Raw genomic sequence first — 22,874 nt, forward strand, 5'->3', positions numbered from 1 at the left:
AATTGTTTTTACCTGTAACTGGGCAGAAATAAAACACAAAAGAACAAAAGGGGGGGAGGGTCAGTTAGGTGTCACAGTGCATAGAGCACTGGCCCTGGAGTCAGGAGGACCTGAATTCAAGTCCGGCCTCAGACACTTAATACAAAAACTAGCCATGTGACCTTGAGCAAGTCACCTAAACCCAACTGCCCTACTTTCATCCCTCCACAAAGCAAAAAATAAGTACTCTCTACCCCTCCTCTGAACACACATACATAACAGCTTGTTAAAAAGTAAAAAATAGAGATATATGTTAAAAATGATTCTTCCCTTTTTTAACCCAGTGTGTGTGTGTGTGTATGTGTGTGTGTGTGTGTGTGTGTGTGTGTGTGTGTGTGTGTGTGTAGTGGGAGCAAGTTGGAGAGAAAATAAATATTTGTATTTGAAAAAAGTAAATTTAATTGAAAAGGTAATATAAGTATAAGACATGTAAAAAGAAGTTACTTTTATCATCCTCCCATATAGAAATACAAATAGCGGAAGGGAGTGGAGTCAAGATGGCAGAGTAGAAACAGGACCTCCCCACTGTTCCGACTTCCACCTTCCCCAGTCCTTGTTAAAAGGGGACTCTAAACAAACTTTGGAGCTGCAGAACCCACAAGATGACACAGAGAAGCTAACCTCCCACCGAGCACAGCCTGGCAGGCCAGTAGGGATCGGCCAGCACAGTGCTCTGGGAGCTGAGCCCAGGCCCACACCAAGGCTTTAGCCCCAGGGCGGGCCTGACAAGCCGCCAGCTGGAGGGACTCCAGATCAGCAGCAGCTGTGGCCGTTTCCAGATTTATCAGCACATAGATGACGGCCAAATTGAGAGGTCAGTGCAGCCTGGACTTTGGGACCCAGTAAGTGGGAGTGTGTTGGCTTTTGCCCCCAGGGCGAGAAGCCACTGAGAGGCTGGCACGGCCAGCCATCACCATGGCAGTTTCAGCTCCTGGCCTGCAGGGTGTAGGGTGACCAAGCACCAGTCTGAGGAGTAATCACTCTTGCTTTAACTTTCTTGGATCTGTATTGCAGTCTAGGGTGGAGGTTCTAGGTTGTGTGTCCAGCTTGCCAGAGTGTGTGGAGACCTCAGAGAGGGAACCCATCAAATACCTCCAGCAGCTGAGAAAACCCCAACATTTGGGATGAAAACTCCTCTGTCTGGTGGAAGAGTCCTACTGTGGCAAAAAGCCCAAGGGTCAAGCGACTGAGGAGCGACATGACCAGGAAAAGGAAACTATGTTATTGTTTTGCATTAGCCACACCTGTACAACCTATACTGAACTGCTTATCTTCCAAGTAAGGGTGGGTGGGAGGAAGGGAATGAATCTGGAATTCACCATTCCAAAATCAAATATTCAAATATATATATATATATACATATATATATACATACATATACATATATATATACTTTTATTAATACTCTTTTACATGTAATTGGGAAATAAGATATACAGACACTGGGACATAGAGATCCACTGGAAAAGTCGAAAGGGGTATGGGAGAGAGCAGATTGGAGGAGGGAATATCCTGTGGGACTGCTATTTTGGGGCAGTGGATAGGGGAAAAATGGGGAGAAAATTTGTAACTCAAAATCTGGTGGAAATGAATGATGTAAATCTGAAGTTAATAAAGCATTTGAAAAAAAATTTAAAAGCAAGATGAAGTAAAATGTCCCACATGTACAAAAAAGGAAAAAAAAAAGAAATACAAATAGTTTAGTCTTACTGAGTCTATTCTGATTTCATTTTTATGTTTTCCTTTTTATGCTTTATAGGAATCATATTTAAAAGTAAAGTTTTCTATTTATCTTTTGTCTTTTCATAAGAAATACTTGAAAATCCTCTTTTTTCCCTATTAAATATCTATTATACTCATTTTTGCTGGCTAGGTTATTCTTGGCTCTAATCCTATCTCTTTTGCCTTCTGGAATATCAAATCCCAAGTCCTTCACCCCTTTAAAGTGGAAGCTGCTAAATCTTGTGTGATCCTGACTGCCACTATAATATTTTAAATGGTTTCTTTTTGGCTACTTAAAGTATTTGTTTTTGTCCTGGGAGTTCTGGACTTTGGCTATGATAGTCATTGGAATTTTCATTTCGGGATCTCTTTCAGGCAGTCATCAGTAGATTCTTTCAATTTCTATTTTACCTTCTGATTCTGGGATGTAAGGTGAATTTCTTTTTGTTAATTTCTTGAAATACGCTATCTAGCAGGGACAGAGCCAAGATGGTGAAGTAAAAGCAGGACCATGCTTGCCTCCTGCTCCAACCACCTCCAATACCTGTGAAAAATGACTCTAAACAAATTTTAGAGCTATAGAACCCACAAAGTGACAGAGAAAACCAAATCTCATGCTAAAGTCTACCTGGCAGACCAACAGGAAGGGTCTGTCACACTGGGCTGGGAGCAGAGCACAGCCCTGAATGAGCCACGCCGGCCCAGACTGGCAGCATAGATGGAGATGGAGGAAAATATAGTCAGTGTTTCACAATATATCCACTATGGAATTGTTTTGCATAGATACACATGTACAACCTATATTGAATTGCTTATCTTCCCAGTAAGGGTGGGCAATGTGGGAGGTAGGGAAATAATCTGGAATTGAAAGTTTTAAAATCAAATATATGAAAATATATTATTATTATTATTATTTTACATGTAACTGGGAAATAAGATATACAGGCACTGGGGCGGAGTAATCCACTATGCCCTACTGGAAAGTTGGAGGGGGAGAGGGGAAGATAAAGGAGAGGGCTGATTGGGGGAGGGGGTATTCAGTGGGATGGCTGTTGTGGGGTGGTGGGTAGGGGAAAAATGGGGAAATGAATCATGTAAACTAAAAAATAAAAAAATAAACTACACAGGAAAAAAAGAAATGATAACTAGGATCTTTTATTTTCCTGCTTATGGTTTTCAGGTGGTCCAATAATTCTTAGATGATCTCTCCTTAATTGATTTTCCAGCTTATTTGTTTTTCTGAGCTGCTGTCATATTTTCTTCTCTCTCTCCTTTCTTTTGTTATTTCCTTTTATTGTTTCTTGATGTCTCATGGAGTCATTAGCTTCCATGTACTGAATTCTAATTTTTAAGAAAAAATTTTCTTCAATGAGCTTTTTTTTTACATTTTTTACCATTTTACCAATTCTGCTTTTAAAAAATTATTTTCCTCAGTGAAGTTTTGTATGTCTGTTGCTATTTGGCCAATTCATGTTTTTAAAGTGTCATTTTCTTCAGTAATTTTTGTTTGTCTTTCTTTCACCATTTTTTCAGTTGTCTTTTAATATTCTTTCTTAAGTCTCATTTTTAAGCTAATTTTTCCTCTTCCACTCCTTTTTAGAAATTTTTTTTCAGAAATTCTTGTGCTTGTGTGCAAGTCACTTTTAATTTTCTTTGAGATTTTGGTTATAGGTATTAGACTTCATGGTTTTCTTCTGAGACTGTGTCTTAACTTTCCCTGTCACCACAGTAGCTTTATATGGTTAGGTCCTTTTCCATTATTTGCTTATTTTTCCTCCCTCTTTCTTGAATTTGAAATTTATGATGAAATTAAACACTATTCTCAGCAAGGCTGAAGGAGTGGCATTGTCTCAATCTTCAGACTTTTCCCATTCTGCTTTTTTCAGAGCTACTTTGGAGAATTTCAATGTGTTTAGTGCTTTTAAAGTGGTGTGGTCTTGGAAGAGGAGTAATCATCCCTCTCTTGGGCTGCATGCTGGTCCTCACCCAGGAAGGAACTTTGATGTCTTGGGATCATAATCTTTACTGCTCCTCAGAGTCCTTGCTCCTTTAAGACTGAAAGTGATCCTGCTATTCAGGGATACTGCTCCCTTTTGAGTAAAAGAACTCTCTACTCTGAAACTGTGATCTAGAAGTGCTATAGGTAACAGAATTGCCAAAAAGCATCTGGTCTTGTATCTAGTGCTAGCACAAGGGTGTCATATAATTTCTTTCTGCCTAGGTTACTGCTCTTCCTACAGTCTCTGGTTTGAGAACTTCCAAAGCTTCTTCTATTTCTGCCATCACTACCTAGTCCTACCACTGGTGTTGAATCCATGTAGGCTCTGGGCCAGCCTCTACCCCATTCTTTCTTCCTTCCCTCTCTTCCTTTCCCTTCATGATTTCCTTCACAAACATATTCATGACTATAAAGGGGATGAACTTAATTTAGAAAGTTTCCGTATGCAAAATCACATTTAAAAAACAAGATGGTTCATACATGGTTACAATAACTAGTATCTTTCTACTTCTTTAATATTTATAAAGCTCTTTACATATTATTTTGGCCTTTATAATAAATGTGGGATAAAATGTATATCCTCTACTTTACAGGTGTGGAAATTGAAGCAGAGAGTGATTGTGATTTATTCAGGGTCACTGAGTATCTGAGGAAAGTATCTGAGGAAGGAACTGAACTTACGGTTTCTTGATTCCAAGTACACTAACCATCAGACATTGCCACTGAGCCTACTCTAGAATGAGGGATTATAATAGACATTTTTATGCCTCAAAAAAATTTTTTTAAACAAACTGACATGGTCTTAGAGAAGGAAATAGTAAAAATTGATGAACCAAGAGAGATAATCAGAAAAACTACATTATGTTTAAGTATTTCATAAATAAGGAAACATCAGAATTAAATATCTATGAACCAAATAGCATAGAATATAAATACTTGAAGAAAAATCTCTCTGAAGACCTAGATAGAAAGACAATGATTGTTTATAACTTAAAACCATTTCATTTAATTTAAATCTAACAGAAAGATGAGCAGAAATATGAAGTAGAAATATTATATTTTATATTTGATAAGTATTGAATGAGATTCTGAATAAACAAATCTAATTTTCAGAATTTCCAAGAACCCTTACAAAAATTTCTCATGCCAAAACATATTGGTCCCATAAATAAATGGAGATATATTAAATAATCTATAGACTTTTAAAATAAATTTTAATTGTTATTTTATAGAAAAACAAGCAATTTTTTTTTGCTGTTGGGGAAGGCAGCATAATTAGGGTTAAGTGACTTCCCCATGGTCACATGGCTAGTAAGTTTTAGTGTCTGAGGCCATATTTTGGCTCAGGTCCTCCTGACTGCAGAGCTAGTGCTATATTCACTGTGCCACCTAGCCACACCCAAAACAAGCATTTTCATAACATAGTACAATAAAAAAGATGATTGTACATGAAAATGCAACTCTGTTATATAAAAGTTGCCATTCCTTTTAAGTATATAAAAAAGTTATCATGAACATTTATTTTTCCTTTTTTATAAAACCCCCACCCCATTCCTACCTAGAAATGACTACCATTAGACACAAATATGTGTATATATAGAAAATCATTTTACCCACACTTCTGTTTTTCAGTTCTTTGTCTGGATGCAGATTGTATCGTTCTTCATATGTTCTTTGTACTTAATTTATTTAGGTATTTTTAATAGTCAAAATGACTTATTTGCTCAAAGTTGTTCTGAAAACAATATTGAAATTATTGTTTCATTTCCACATTCTCTTCGTTCTGTGCATTTCATTCTTCATTATTTTATGCTTTTTTCTGTTTTTCTAAGATTATTGAGCTCATCATTTCTTATACCACAGTAGTATTCCATCACAATCATACATCATAACTTGTTCAACCATTCCCTAATTGATGAGTATCCCCACTATTTCCATTTCTTAGCCACAAGAAAGTTGCTATAAATATTTATTTTAAAAATCAAGTAAGAGAAGTGGAGGAAAAATTGCAAGAGAAATGAGAATGATGCAAGAAAATAATGAAAAGTGAGTCAACAGCCTGTTAAAGGAGACCCCCCAAAATACTGAAGAAAATAACTCCTTAAAAAAAGACTAACTCAAATGGCAAAAGAGGCCCAAAAAGCCAATGAGGAGAATGCCTTAAAAAGCCAAATTGCCCAGATGGAAAAAGAATTTCAAAAACTCACTGAAGAGAATAATACCTTCAAAATTAGACTGGTGTAAATGGAAACTAATGATTTTATGAGAAATCAAAATACTATAAAACAGATCCAAACAAATTAAAAAAAAAAGAAGGCAATGTGAAATATCTCAGTGGAAAAACCACTGACCTGGAAAATAGGTGCAGGAGAGATCATTTAAAAATTATTGGACCACCTGAAAGCCATGATAAAAAAAAAAAAAACCTAGAAATCATCATTCAAGAAATTCTCAAGGAAAATTGCCCTGATATTCTAGAACCAGAGGGCAAAATAGAAATTGAAACAATTCACTGAACGCCTCTTGAAAAAGGTAAAAAAATAAAACTCCTTGGAATATTACAGCCAGATTCCAGAGTTCCCAGATCAAGGAGAAAATATTACAAGCTGTCAAGAAGAAACAATTTCAGTATCGTGGAACACAATCAAGTAACACAAGATCTAGTAGCTTCTACATTAAGGAATTGAAGGGCTTGGAATATGATATTCCAGAAGTCAAAGGAGATAGTATTAAAACAAAGAATCACCCACCAAGGAAAACTGAGTAAAATGCTTCAGGGGAAAATATGGTCATTCAATGAAATGCAGGACTTTCAAGTATTCTTAATGAAAAAAACAGAGCTGAACAAAAAAAAAATGACTTTCAAATATAAGAAGTAAGAGAAGCATGAGAAGGTAAACAGGGAAAAGAAATCATAAGGAACTTATTAAAATTGAACTATTTACATTCCTGAATGAAAAAATGATAATTTCAACTCATGAGACTTTTCTCGGTATGAGGATATGTTGAAGGTAATATATATGTATATACATACAAATACATATATTTGTATATATAGGAGGGTGTATGTGTGTACAAATATATATGTGAGTGTGTGTATATGTGTATACATGTATACATAGACAGAGGGCACAGGATCAGTTGAATAGGAAGGAATGATATCTAAAAAAATGAAGAAGTTAGAGAGGAATGTAATGAGAGAAGGAGAGAGAATAGGGTAAATTATCTCATGTAAAAGAAGCAAAGGAAAACTGTTAAAATGGAGGGGAAGAACAAGAAGGTGAAAGGGAATGGGTCAACCATTCTCTCATTGAATTTGGCTTAAGGAGCAAATAACATACACACTCAATTGGGTATCTTATCCTACAGGAAAGTAGGGGGGAAAGGGATAACATAAGGCATGATAGAAGGGAGGGCATATTGGGGGAGAGGGTAGTTAGAAGCACACACTTTTGAAAAGGGACAGGGTCAAAGTAGAAAACAGAATAAGCGGGGATGGGATAGGGCAGAGGAAAATATAGTTAGTCTTTCACAATATATCTACTATGGAAATGTTCTGCATAATTACACATGTATAACCTATACTTAATTGCTTATCTTCCCAGTGGGGGGCATGAATGAGCAGGGAAGAAGGTAAAGAATCTGGAAATCAAAGTTTTTAAAACAAATGTTAAAAAATTGTTTTTTACATGCTACTGGGAAATAAGATATACAGACACTGGGGTATAGAAATCCATCTTGCCCTACTAGAAAGTTAGAAGGGGTATGAAGGAAGATGTAAGAGAGAACAGATTGGGGGAAGGGATATTGAGTAGGCTCTCTATTTTGGGCTGGTGGTGGAGGAAAAATTAGGAGAAATTTTGTAACTTAAAATCTTGTGGAAATGTATGTTGAAAACCAAAAATAAACAAATAGAAAAAAGAAAATAGCAAAGCTATAAAAACACTACTATGAGAAACTCCCTTTACTAATGCAGGGTAAAACTCATATGACTTGTGGAAAGTTCTGCAACTAAGAAATTAAGCGATTTGCACATGACCATGTAGCTATTTTATGTCAGGAATATTATATGGACTCTGTTCTTCCTTACTTTAAGCTTTACTATCTTTCCACCATGCTTCACCACTTCCTTTAAAAATTGCAATGAATATATAAAACATTATTAAGTGCTTGCTTTAGTAAGTTTCAGACTCTATGCTAAACCCTGAGGATAAGATAAAAAAGGCAAGAGATTCTCTAACTTCAAGGAGCTTATATTTTATATGAGGAAGAAAAAAAACATAGAGCAAAATAGCATTAAAGCAGGGGTGTTTTGGTTTGGACAACAATAAAATAAATAGCATAGTCTGTGAAGGAAATATGAACAAAATTCATAGACTTTATAAGGTTTAAGTAATGATAAAATAACAAATCAGAGAAAACATTTTGTGAAAGAAAATAATAAAAATGAGGCAACACTCTAAACTTGTGGGTAGTGGCTAAAAAAATTTTTAGGAAAAACAATATTTATGAACATTTACTTTAAAAAACAATAAAAAGATACTGGTGACGCTAGCAAACAACTAAAATAACTAGAAAATCCATACTTAAAATTAGAAAATATGAAGAATTAAGGAGGAAATAAATTGAAAAAGAATACTGTGTCAGTAAACTACAAAAGAGTTATTTTTCAAAAGATCAAAAAATTGATGAAAAATTAACACATATAATAAACAAAAAGAAAGCAAAATAGTAAAAATAAAAAAATGAAAAGAAACACAAAATCATCCTCCTACTATGCCCAGTTATATGCCAATAAATTGAAAACAAAAATGATAGATGAATTATTTCAAGAAAAATTAATTACCTAATTTCATATAACAAGAAATAGAGTAAACTACTTGATCTATGAAAAAGCATTTGAGTTAGCTATGAATGAATTTTCTAAAACACATAAGTCTCAAACACACATTCTGTTCAAAAAAGGGACAAAACTGAGAAAGAAAATTGTAGACCAATGTGACTAAGAAAATGATAGCAAAAAGATAAAGATAACATAATTTTTGCTTGTATTACTATTTGTATAAGAAATATTATAATATTAATAACTAAATTAATAAAAGTCCCATGCCTGTATAAATGAAGGCAAAAAAAATCTTTTTTGAAAAATATAGTACTTTTATATGAAAAAGTACAGTCAGGTATAGGAAAAAATAATCTTTCCTTAATATGTTTTATAATATCTATTAAAATAATATCTTTCAGAAACTAAGAGCTAAAATGATTTATTATGGAGGAATACTGGAACCTTTTCCAATAAGATAAAAATGCATATTTCTTCTTTAACCAAGGATTCACACTGTGTTCACAATTGATAACAATAATAGAAATGCTAGATATATAAATTAGAAAAATAAATTGAAGCTGTCAATTTAGGAAAAGAGAATTAAAATTATGTCATTGCATACAGTATTATGTTATATTTAAAGAACTCTAGAGAATAAATAATATAGGAAGAGAAATTCCATTTAAAACAACAGAAATGCATTACATATTTGAAAATGAACCTCTCAAAGCAAATTTAAGATAGGTACATAGAGCTACAAAACATTTCTACATACTTAAAAGACCTGAATAAAATGAGAAATATTAAATGTTCAGGAAAAGGTTGCATCATTGTAGCAAAAATGAAAATACTACCCAGATTTATCCACAGATTTAGTGGTATTATAATTCAATTAGTAGAGGGATATTTTATAGAACCAAACAAAATAATATCTTTATTTTAATCAACAGGAAGTTAGAGAGGAAGAAATGAAAATTGATATTGCCACATCTTAAACTATATTACAAAGTGAGAATTATCAATATTATCTCATAATAGTATATTTTTAAATGTTGAAATGCTGATTAATGGAATAGAACAAAAAAGGTAAAAGGGATAATATAAATAATATTTAAAGTAGTGGAAATTTGGTGTCCCCCCATTTCGTTGATAAAATAGCAGTAAGTAATGAGCAATTATTGGAAATAATGAGATGTTATTATGTTAACAACATTTTTAAAAAAATTGTCTACACCCTATTATCACTTTATGAAAAATGCAAAAAATCTCCATGATGGAATTAGAGGAACTATTTACTACTGTCTAATTCAAGACAAATTCGACCCCAGGAAGCCTTATAAGACCAAGATTTCCACCTCTTGAGGTATTCCAGGCAGGAAACAATTTTCTAGAGTGTTGTCTCTGTCCCTCTATCAGAAATCAGCTGGTAGGGGACGGTTCTTTTCTTTCTCTATCTCTCTCAATGGCCTTGACATTTTCTAGCATAACTACTTGCCTGGGAAGAATCACTGTATCCAGCATGGAACAGAGAGTAGGAGAGATTGGCATTTGGGGCAGGAAGCAACTTTAAATAACTTACCCCTGACAGCAGAGAAGAGAGGTAACTGTAGATTCAAGGGGGGGATTCATGATGGCAGTTGGAGACTGAGCTACCTAGAACAATCCCGAGGTGCACAGCTGAGCAAAGATTGTTGTTCTCAGTGTGGACAGGCAAAATGAGCACATCAGAAGAAAATAATGTATAAAGTATCTTGGCCACATGTTTTCTCTAAGTGTATGACTTTTTACCAGTGCGCTCTAAGTTTATTCCCATTCTGTCCACTGACATTTTGTTTATTTGTAGGAAATTGTGTCCTTAGTTAAAGGGAGAATGGTTTTTTTTAGCTATTGGTCTTATGATTTCAATTTTAAAAATGTTTCTACTTTGAGCTAATAGTTTCCAAATAGTGACTATTAAAGAGAAGTGTATTGAAGGGATCTGTTTCAGAAAGTATAGTGGATTATATACTTATATATATATGTATATATATAAGTATATATACATATATATTTATATATATGTATATATTTTATAATATATATTTATATATATATAATATATACTTGTGTTAGTGTATATTATATATACACTAATATATCCCCAAAGTATATCAAATCCTGGAGAGTTAACTTACCAGTATGAGTATGATTTGGAGTGGGCTAGAGGTACTGAATATATAAAAATTAGAGATTATTGGAGAAAAATCATTGTAGAATTATAATAAAATATATAAATTGGGGGAAATCTTTAATATCTATGAGAAATGTCTATTTGCTTATTTTTTCCTTTAGGGAAGCATCTTTTGCCCCTTTTTGTACCCTTAGCACTTAGTGTAGTGCCTGCCCAGTGTATTAGAGTTGCACTCTCTGCAGTAGTATTTGAATGCTTGGCAGTTCAGCCAGAGAAAGGCCTTCTATGTCTGGTACCTTATCTTTAACCTTGAATAAAATCCCTTATATTGATATCAATATATCTATTCAAATCCATCCTTCATTTTCTAGCTTCTCTTCTTGTCTCCTTTCCCATAAAATGTTCTTTTTTTCCTATTAAATTTAAAGTCTGTACCCCCAATCCTCTAATCTGGCACTTATCATATTCTGCTTTTAATTGTTCATTTTGTTTGCTTTGTCATGTAAAGAAAATTCTCTTTATTACATTTCAGAACATAAAACAGTAAAATACTATCCTGTACTTTGTAACAAGTCAAGGTATGGAAAAGCATCAGTTATCATTAAAAAAAATGGGGGGCAGGAAGAGGACAGTTTTTCACAGATATTTATAGTACATAAAAAACACATAATCATGACACATCCATTCAAAACCTTAGGAGAATTTTGTTGTATATTAAGATTGAGAAGACAGAAACCTTTTGATCTGCTAGTCTGTCATTGGTTTTCAGGATCTAAGACAAGGCAGATTCTCTTTTATTTGGTTTCACATAAGCAGTGGGGAAAAGGTCAAACATTACACACACACACACACACACACACACACACACACACACACACACACATGAAACTTTCCATTTAATGCTAAAGCAGAAGTAAATTCTAAAATGGTATTTTTCATGTCAAGAAAGGGAAAACAATGTGTTCTCTATTGCCATGATTTGTTTGTGTTCTTTTTATTATGTTTTTGTTGATTCTTTTAATCTGTACCTGTAATTTAATTACTGTCTTAAAAAGTAGTCTGGGGGTATTTCAAGGTTCAGTAATTTGTCACCAACTGTAATGGCAAGCAAAGAAGCACTTAGCACTTTGTTTCTGCTGCTTAAGTATTTAGCACCTTGTTTGAGCCCCTTGTGATTTAAAGGTGGGAGGAACTTGCTGATGCTACAAGAATGGATGGAACAGCAAACAGAACCACCATATATAAGGAGGAGCACAGCTAGGATAGAGAAGAACTGAGAAAGGGAACTATTATGGAGGCCAGGCACTCTGTCCATTCTGTTATGTTTGTGGTACTTTGTACAGATGCCTTGGGACCTTACTGGAAGCCCTGAAGAGGCTTTGTTTTTTTTTTTTATCTGTTTGCAGAAGTCCTGGGATTATACTAATGATTTGTGTTGAGTTCTCAGACCTTGTTTATGGGTTTGTATTGAGTTTTAAGACCTTTTTTGTGGGTCTGTGTTGATTTCACAGTCAGAGAGTGAATTGATGATGGTGCTAGCAATGTGTATGAATGTTATTTTGGCTCTGTTAAGCTTTGTCTGCCCAGAAACAGAAACAGCTAAGGACTTGAGGTGGACTGGACATTATGAGCTTCAATATGGAATGTGAAATGGGCAAGGAACTGCATGAGGAGCTCGATGAGGAGCTAGACAGACAAGGAGCTGGGTGAGGAGCTGAGAGCTGCCTGCCTGTGAATCCAGGGAGTTGGACTCATGGAAGGAGAACCATGGATTTTGGAAGTAGCATCATGCCAAGATAAAAAGACTTCTCCTTGGGTACTTAGTGCAGACTGAAAGATCACGATTTACTGTGATCTAGGAGTAGGAGAACTTTGTACTCAGCATCTTGTACCCCTTAAGGATGATTGAGTGAAGGATGATTGGAAACTAATCTCCAATCAGGAAGAAATAAGACTTTTTGACTGCGAGATTAACTCACTGTGATCCAAGGATGGGAAAACTTAGGCATCTGTACTTTGTGTCCCTTAAGAAGGACTCTCCTTAAGAATGACTGGGTTAAGGACTTACTGAATGATGTATGAAAACTATGTGGCCACTTTAGTGATGAGTTGTTATGTTATATCATTGTGAATGCTTTATTTTGGTTTCTGTGAATGTTTTGCTTTAGTTTACTGCTGAATAAATAGAGAGTTCACTATATTATGTGATCAGAAACTTAGAGCTATTCACAGCAGCAGTGCTCTGGAGAGCCACTCATGATTGGCTTTACAACACCCCAAAAATCATAGATGTTTCCCAAATATCTATATATTGCTTAATGGATGAAAAAACTTTGTTTCCAACAATATCTTTACAGAAACAAAAACTTGAAAAGCAATTTGTGTTTTGCAAATTGTACATTTATAACATGCAAAAGAGTGGCAAAGATGAGAGATTTAGAGTTAAAAGAGTTCTTCCAGATTATTTGGTTCAATCCCCTAATTTTACAATGAAGAAACTAATAGAAGTTAAGTGACTTGCTCAAAGTCATATTGATGGTACTGGTTAGTAGGAGAATTAAGGTCTCATCCTGATTACTCTGACTCAAAATCCACTTCTTATTTTGCTACATGATGTCAAATTATTGCTAGATATCTTTATGATAATTAACTGCAATGAAAATATTTTCACTCTTTATAACTATGAAAAATAACTTACTAGAGCTGTCTTCTCGTACTTCAATGCTGGCTTTCTTTGTGGCACGCATCTGAATATTATAACTATAGTCTGGCCATTTTTATATGTTCTTTTTCAACTTCATATCCTTAATTTTTTTTTTTTTTTGCTTTTTGAAAGGGGGAAGGTAGGGCAATTGGAGTTAAGTGACTTGTTCAAGGTCACATGGATAGCTTTTTTGTGTTAAGTTTCTGAGGCTGGATTTGAACTCAGGTACTCCTGACTCCAAGGCCGGTACTCTATTCACTGTGTCACCTAGCTGCCCCCTATCCTTAATTTTTTAAATTCATTTTATGTAACTTTGTTCTCTGGACTAATAAGGTTGATTTCTTTCTTCCTCATTTGATTGAGTGAACATGGATTTTATGTTATGTTCTTTCTAATTAGGCAAAGTTGAGACTCTTTCTTCATATGCCAAAATGCTCATAAGAAGTTATATACTATGAACTTAATTTTCTTTCTGTTCTGAGTAGCCAAAAATATGCATCATTATATTCATTTATCCTTTTTCTTTTTGGCAAATGTCCCAAATACCATCCATAAACTAAATCAAATTTGCATATGGAGTAACATGTTTATTTCTTTCTCAGATTTTAGAATTCTAAGTATAAATATGCTTTTTTGGATCACCATTAAGAATTCCTACTAAGTCAGATATGAATAATCAGAGCAATTCTAACTGCCAGCAAATCTCAAGTACCCTGTGGCCCTGTGGTGAGTAAAAAAAAATATGACAAAAATAATTTTTTTTAGAGAAATTATCTCTATATGCCTCCTAAATAGTATTCCTGTTACAATAGATGAAAATAAATGTAACAGTGTTATTAGGTACAGCAGAGGAAGAAGAATATATTCTAAGAGGAATAGAAACTCACAGTATGTAATAGCCAAGAAAAATCAGCAATAAAATCCTTGTCTGTACATAACTACATAAAACATTGGTAGTTACTTAAAATAACTAAGAAGGTAAAATCAACATTATATGTATAACTGATACTTGAAGGGTGGGAATTGTAAGAAATGTGAATATAATATTCCCATGAAAATATCATATTTAAAGGAACAGAATAAATTCTAAAAAAAGGAAGTGAAAGAACATCGGACATTGAGACATTCTTATGTGAGGAAATCCAAACCTTGAAATAAAGATTAGTGGGGACTATTTTGGACCAATGGAGGGAGAAACAAAAATAATGATATGGGGGAGGAAATTAGAGAAAACTCAGCAAGAATGCTCTTTCTTAAGATGAAGAAAAGCAGCATGGTATAGTATAAAAGTGTACTAGTCTTAGAGTCAGGAAGAATGATGTTCAAAGCCCATATCATGTGTGTAATAGTTCTTTGTCTCTGAGCTTTACTTCTCTGGTCTTCGGTATTATCATCAAAGTGAGGTGTTTGAAGTTTATGACCTCTAAGGTTTTTTCTAACTCTAAATCTTTGATATTCCTTTCTTTTTTAAGCAATTGGGGTTAAGTAACTTGTTCAAGGTTACATGGCCAGTTATTTCTGGGTGTGGTGCTAAGTATCAGAGCCCGGATTTGATTCCAGGTCATTCCGACTCTGGGGACGGTACTCTTACTCACTAAGCCACCTGGACACCCCTAAGCAATTGGGGTTAAGTAACTTGCTCAAGGTTACACAGCAAGGTGTTTCTGGGTGGGTGCTAAGTGTCTGAGCCCAAATTCAATCCCAGGTCATTCCGATTCTGGGGCCGGTGCTCTTACTCGCTGTGCTACCTGGCCGCCCCAAATCTCTGATATTCTGAAGGCTCTATGAATAAAGCAGATGCTTATTCTCTAAGAAATGATGTCAAAGGTTCCAGGTGTTATTATGTGGGAGACATTCATTAAGGCTTACAGTAAGAAGAAAAGAACACTAGTGGTTGATGACTTCATGTTATGGGGAACCAACATAGCTTTCTCAATTTGATGACAAATATTAAGAGGTCAACTGTCTTCCTAGAATTTATATCCAAAATATAACAGAGTACCTTCCAAGACCTTATGATGGATAATTACTGTGTACTTCTGGTAAATGACATAGGCAGAAAAGTGATACAAAAAGAATCATAGAAAACATTAGCAAAGATTATTTGAAAGGTCACAAAGAATAAAAGAACTTTCCCTCAGAGTGAGGAATTAATACCCCAATTTTCAAAAAAAAAGTTGGGGAAGAACAAAATCTGAATATTATAAGTCAATCAACTTAACTTCATATAATATATTGTTGTAAATGTTTAGCAAACATCTAGACCTCCACCTGGATCACTGCCTTGTCATAGCAGAGGGGTTTGTGTAGCTCAATGAAACTATGAGCTATACCATGCAGGGTTACGCAAGATGGATAGGTTATAGAGAAAGATCTTAATATCACCAATAACCATGATGGTCTAGTTACTGATCTAATTAAACATCTTAAAAATGAAATAAAATCATTCCTTCCTAACACAATCTCCAAAATATTTCCAAGGTTCCAGACTGAATTTGTCATGCCTTCCTCAAAACAAAACAAACAAAACTCTTATAACTCTTTTTGTTCTAGGATAAAACAGAAAATTTTCCAATTAACATTTTTTAAAATTTAATTTTTTCAATGAATAATAATCCATTTCCTCTTTCTCCCACCGTCAATGAAGTGAAGTCAAGAAGCCCTGCTGATAATAATGCTAGGGTAGATGATGGAATTTCAGCTGAGCTATTTAAAACTCTGAAGGACAATTCTGTTAAATTGTTGCACTCAATATGACAACAAGTTTGGAAAATTCAGCAGCGGCCACTGAGTCGTAAAAGATCAGTTTATGTCCTAGTCCTAAAGAAGCACAATGCTAAACACTGTTAAAGTTACCAATCAATTGCACTCATTTCATATGACAGCAAGGTTATGCTTAAGATTCTTTAAGCTAGGCTTCAACAATATAAGAATTGAGAATTACCGAAAGAGCAGACTGATTTTCAAAGAGGCTTAGTAACTAGAGACCAAATTGTCAACATTAGCTGGATTTTGTAGAAAACAAGGGAATTGGAGGGAAAAATACTATTTCATTGACTACACTAAAATCTTTGACTGGGTAGATCACAAAAAAATGTGGCAAGTCCTCAGAGATGGAATGACCAGGGCATCTTCTCCCCTGTGGAATCTGTATATGAGCCAAGAAGCAACAGTTAGAACCAAACATGGAACAACTGGTCAATTTCAGATGGAAAAGGAATAGAATGAGGCTGTATACTGTCACGTTGATTTAACTTATATTTGGAATACATCATATCAATTGCAAGACTGGATGGATCAAAAGCTAGAATTAAGGTTGCTAAAGGAAATATCAACAATCTTAGGTATGTAAATGATAAAAGAGTGTAAAAGCTGTCTTGAAGCTTAACATAAAACAACAACAACAAAAAAGGTATCTTGGCAACTGGTCCCATTGATTCCTGGTAAAAAGAGGGAGAAGAAATGGAAGCTGTTTTAGATTTTATATTCTTGGACTCAAAGATCGTTGTAGATGGAGACTGCAGCCATGAAACTAAAAGACACGTGTTCCTTGCAAAGAAAGTTATGAAAAATCTTCACAGCATACTAAAAAGCAAAGACATCACCTTGCTGACAAAAATCTATACAGTCAAAGCCATGGTTTTTCTAGTAATAATGTATAGTTATGAGAATTGGACTATAAGGGAAACTGAGCACCACAGAAGAGATGCTTTCAAATTGTGGTGCAGGAAAAGCCCTTTGAGAGTATTCTTGGACAGCAAGGAGATCAAATTAGTTGATACTTGATGTTGGGGAAGATTGAAGGCAAAAGGAAAAGGGAATGGCAGAATATGAGATGGATAAATAGTGTCATGGAAACAATGATCATGAACTTGGATAGAATTTGAGAGATAGTGGAGCATAGAAAGACATAGTGTGCTATGGTTCAGGGGGTCATGAAGAGTAGGACATAACTAAGGACTGAATAACTGCAAGGACCTAGAAAAAAGAAGTGGTGATCACAAAAAACCTGCTGGGTTTCACCATGATCAAGTCATTCCAGGTGAACTTTATTTGTGAAAGTGGTATTTCAGGGAATTCAGAAATGATTACCCCTAGATTACATAGTCAGTTGTATTCTCTCTCCTGTTTTCCTCCTACTGCATCATGAACTACTTATTAAATATTTTAAAATGGATGTTCCATAGGTGCTTCAAACTTAATATTTCTAAAGCAAAATTCATTTGTCATACAAAATTCTTTTTTAAAACTTGTTACTGTCTCTCTTTTTAGCATATACAGCTAATCATTTGCCACATCTTACTGATTCTCCCTCCACAAAATCTGCCATTATTCCTCTTCTCTAATAACATGGCAACCATCCAGGTTAAGATTCACATCATGTCTTACCTGAACTATTAGCATGAGCTCATAATTCATCTGTCCATTTCTGTTTTTTTTCTCCTTTTAAATCCATTTTCACAGTCTCCAAGATAATATTTCCCAAGTTCCAGAGTGAGTTTGTCATCCCTTCCTCAAAACAAAACAAAATAACCAAACAAAAAACTCTGGTAATTCTTTTAGTTCTAGGATAAAATGGAGATTTTTCATATTGACTTTTTAAAATATAATTTTTTCAATGAATAACAATACATTTTCTCCCTCCCAGCCTTTAAACTCTACTCACCTAGGGAAAGAAAAATAAAATCATTGTAAAAATATGTATAATTAAGCAATATGAATTCCCATATTGGTCATGTTCAAAAAATATATATAGTCTCATTTTGATCCCTGAGTCCATAATCTGTGTCTCAGAAAGTGGATATAATGCTTCCTCATGAGTCATATGGAGTCATGATTAGTTAGTGTGTGGATCAGAGTTCTTAAATGTTTCAAAGTTGCTTTCCTAAGACTGATATTTAAGGCCCCCTATGAACAGCTTCAACCTACTTTTCTAGTGCTATCTCACATTAAAATCTTTTACACACTCAATAACGTGGTGAATTGGTGGTCCTGCAATTTTGTATTCTGTTTCTTAGTTTTGCAGTTTCATCATCTCAAAAACCTTCTTCACTAGTAATAATTGTAATAGGATCATAGGACCATACATTTGGAATGTGAAAGGACCTTAAAGACCTTTGAGTCCACACTTTTTTTTAAGATGAGGAGACTGAGGCCCAGAGTGGTAAAATGATTCCCTAATGATTTCCCTAAGGATTCCCTGGAAGTGCTGGAAGCAGGATTCAAACCCTTATCTTCAAGTGCAACACCTTATCTATTGAACTATCTAACTGCCTATAATGATGGCTTTCATATGTAATTTCATTTATAAAAAATAAGTTCAGGGGAGGAGGGGAGGGAGGGAGAGAAAATTGGAAACTCAAGGAATTGTGAAATTGAATCTTGTAAACTAAAAGTAAACAAACAAATTAATAAAGAGCAAAAAATTTAAAAAAAAGAAAGTTCTATTTTCCATTTTAAATTTAAATAAGTATTCCCTGAACTTCTACTAAACTCCATTTTCAATGCTTGTTATATTCTATGAAGAAGAGGAAAAGAGAACAGAGGAAAATATAAATGTTTCAAGGGCAGGTACCATTTCATTTTTGTCATCATATCCCCAGTACCCATCAAATCTATCTTGTACATAGAGATAAGACTAGGAACTGGATTTGTGCTTTTATTGATCTAAGTAATTCCTATGTGAGGAAATTTCTTCTACTAATTCATTTCAGCATATTCTCTGCAATTTGTAGTCTTTGAGAGTTGAGTGAAGCATTGAGAGGCTACCCATGTTATACAAGCAGTATGATAGAGTTTTTAACACAAGTATTTGAAGCATTCCTTTCTTGAATTTTAGAATCTAACTTCAAGCCAGCTATACTTAATTTCAAGGACATCTCTCTACTACACCACACTGCTTCTTACATAGTAGGCCATTAATCAAAACTTATTGAATTGAAAGAAGACCTGTGTGGGATGAAAATTTTACCCAAATTTTTCTATTTCAACTGAATTATCTTCTAGGTAGGGCAGCTAACTAGTGCAGTGGATAGAGTGCCAGACTTAGAATCAGGAAGACTTCTCTTCATGTGTTCAAATCTGACTTTATAGACTTATTAACTATGTGACCTCGGGCAAGTTACTTAACGCTTTTTGTCTCAGTTCCTCTTCTGTAAAAATGAGCTGGAGAAGGAAATGACAAAGCACTGCATTATCTTTGCCAAGAAAATCTCAGATGAGGTCATGAAGAGTCAGAAGTGACTGAAAGAACTGAAAAACAACTACAAATCTCTTAAGAAAATCTCAGTGGGCATGAATTACTCAGCGTGTGTGTGTGTGAATGTGTTTCCAAAATATGTTTTATTCTGCTCTTGTCAGAAAATATCTGGAATATTGTGTCAAGTTCTAGGTTTCAAAGTTCAAGAACAATACTGATTAGCTGGAGAGTATACAGAAGAGAGAAACCAAGATGTTGATAGGATGAATATTAGTTGAAGGAACTGGTTATGTTTAGCCTGAAGAAGATAAGATTCCTGGGGAATGAGATGATTGTCTTCAAATATTTGAAGGGTCACTGTATGGAAGAGGGATTAGACTTGTTCTCTTTTGCCTCACAGATTAAGATCAGGAATAATGAAGGTAACTTTCAAAGAGGCCAGTTTAATATTGATGTCTGAAAAACTTCCTAACAATTGTTGTTTTTCAGTCATTTCCATTATGTCTGACTCCTCATGATCCCAATTTGAGATTTTCTTGGCAAAGATACAGGAGTTTGATATTTCCTTCTCCAGGTCATTTTTCAGAAGAAGAAAACAGAGGCAAACAAGGTTAAGTGACTTGCCCAGGTCACATAGCTAGTAAATGTCTGAGGTCAAATTTGAAGTCAGGAAGATAAGTCTTCCTAACTCCAGGCCTGGCACTCCATACACTGCACCACCTAGCTGCCCTTCTAACCATTACAATTGTTCACATATGATTGTTCACATATGGAATGGGATATCTCAAGAGTGGATGAATTCCCCCTTTGGAACTCTTCAAGTAGAGATCTGAGGTATTCAGAGATTATTAGAGATCTTCAAGTAGAGATACTTAGAGACCTAAGTATTTCAAGTGAGGATATCTTTCAGGTGTATATTAAGCTAAGATAGTGATCTCCAAAGTAGGTAGTATGAAACGCAAGAGAACCATGGTCTTCCCCCAAAGGATCACATACTCCAAGTGGTATGTGATTAACCAATTGAGGATGAGAAGATGGATTACATCCCACCCTTTCTTTGATAGCCAGTTGTAGAACTGGTTCCAAAACAACCACAGCCTCCAATATTCTCACACTTTACCCCTTCCTTCTATGAGAGAAGCCTCAAAACCTGGATTATTACAATAGCCTCTTATTTGGTCTCTCAACCTCAACACTCCCTCTATTTTGATCCACCCTCCACTTAATAGCAAAAATCATTTTCTTAAAGCACAGATCTGAAGTTTCTTAAAAGAGATAATGGCTGATATATCATTGTAAATAAATAATATGATTTTGGTAAAAAAAAATATTATGTAGGCAATTCCTCATCAAAGGTATTCACCACTATCATGAAAGATATCTAGTAGAGACTCTAAAGAATATGTGTTTATGCTATAATTGTTGACATATTTTAGACATTCCTGAATGATGACATTGGTTGATGACACTGTGCTGAATACAGTTTCCTAAATGAAATATAAAAGCCCTCCAAAGAATTTTGCTTAATTATTCACATAAAAACATCAATAATAAGTATATTAACAACATCTACTGTCTATTACCATCTATTAACACCAAACTGTTACATGCAATTGAATGGACAACCTATAGAACTTGTTTTATACACATACCCACAACCACCCACCGCCCCCCCACACACACAAACATACACATCTTGGTCAAAGACTATAAATGTATAATTTGGTCACAGAGTAAAGCAAGAGGAGGGAAATGGCCTAAATTGCCTTTGGCAAATTAACCTTTTAATGACCTCAGACCAGGGGTGGGGAACCTATGGCTTTGAGGCTACATGTAGTCCTCTAGGTCCTTAATTGCAGCACTTTGACTGAATCTAAACCTCAGGGAACAAATCCCCTTAAATGTGGCCTCAAGGCCACAGGTTCCCCACCCCTGCCCCAGAATTTTCTTTGAAATAAAGACCATTAAAATATGTCCAGTGTCTGGGGTGGCTAGGTGGCGCAGTGAGTAAAGCCCTGGTTTTGGAGTCAGGAAGACCTCAGAGTTCTGTTCCGGCCTCAGACACTTAACACCCACATGCACAAAAAACAACAACAAAAAAACAAAAACAAAAAAAAAAAAACAACTAGCCGTGTAACCTTCGGCAAGTTACTTAACCCCAACTGCCCTTCAAAAAAAAAAAGTAAAAAAAAAATATGTCCAGTGTCATTGTATTGTTTCAAGTTATGGAATAACAGATACTTTGAATAATTAAAATTGAAAATAACCTAAGTGCAATTGAAAGGAATAAAGTTAGTGTGAATAGGATATGAATAGGAATGGAGAAAGGATGGTATCACTTGAATGTACTATTTAAAAAAAAATTACCCTAGTTACATGACAATAGTGAGGACTAATCAGTGAACAACACTTATGCTTCATTGGTATCATTGCAATGTCAAGAGAAATGAACAAAGTTTCAAAGAATATTCAGTGGTCCCCCTTTTGTAAGGAAATAGACAAGAATTGCACAAGATGGACAGGCCTGGATGATTGATGATCTTTATTGCTGAAGCAACTACCACATTGATGAGATCACTGACCAATTTTAAAATTTAAGCAATTATAAATAGCCTTTCCAATCCATGAAGGAAAAACAAAAACATCCATATATATTTGAGATAGAAGAAATAACATTTTTGACTATGCCATTGATTAAAGGAATATTTAAAACTATATAGAATAGATTGTAATATATATTGAATAGGAATGAAAAAATTAATTGAAATTATCATAATAATCATTGTTGCACACTGGTTCACAAGGAAGTCTCATCAGTCTTTATAAGAAAAGACTAAGAAATGTTGAAGGGATAAGGTTTCTAATGTAGCTATGATATCCAGAAATCTGACAACCCAAAAACGTAATATTTATGAATTTGTGAGCTATCTTTCAACATTGGTTTTACTACCACAATCGTGTCAAATAGTATCTAGATATTCATCTGAAATAAACACTATGTCCCTCATCCTGTCTTGCTTTCATTTAATACTGACGTTTCATGAAGCAAAAAAGAAAGAATACAAATGTGAAAATGAAATTGGAAAGGAAGGATAGACAGAAAAGCAGCAGGGTATAATGACTTCCCATTTTAGAGACCATTTTCTATAATATATCTGGCTTCTTGGTAAACAGAAGTAACCACTCTTGCTGATGTCATGAGTTAATGTAGCATTT

General features: G+C 34.7%; 1 long non-coding RNA gene across 1 annotated transcript in view; it reads left to right on the forward strand.

Annotated features, from left to right (window-relative positions):
* The first annotated feature begins 13,855 nt into the window (after positions 1 to 13,855).
* Positions 13,856 to 22,874, forward strand: part of LOC138160066 (uncharacterized) — a 29,892-nt gene continuing 20,873 nt past the window's right edge. The window contains exon 1 of the long non-coding RNA XR_011168068.1: positions 13,856 to 14,185. This is a non-coding gene — a long non-coding RNA (uncharacterized lncRNA). The remainder of the gene's footprint in view (positions 14,186 to 22,874) is intronic.

This window comes from Petaurus breviceps, unplaced genomic scaffold, assembly GCF_028583685.1.
Source record: "Petaurus breviceps papuanus isolate PSGF00001 unplaced genomic scaffold, PetGlider_PUasm1.0 179, whole genome shotgun sequence".
NCBI lineage: Eukaryota > Metazoa > Chordata > Mammalia > Diprotodontia > Petauridae > Petaurus > Petaurus breviceps.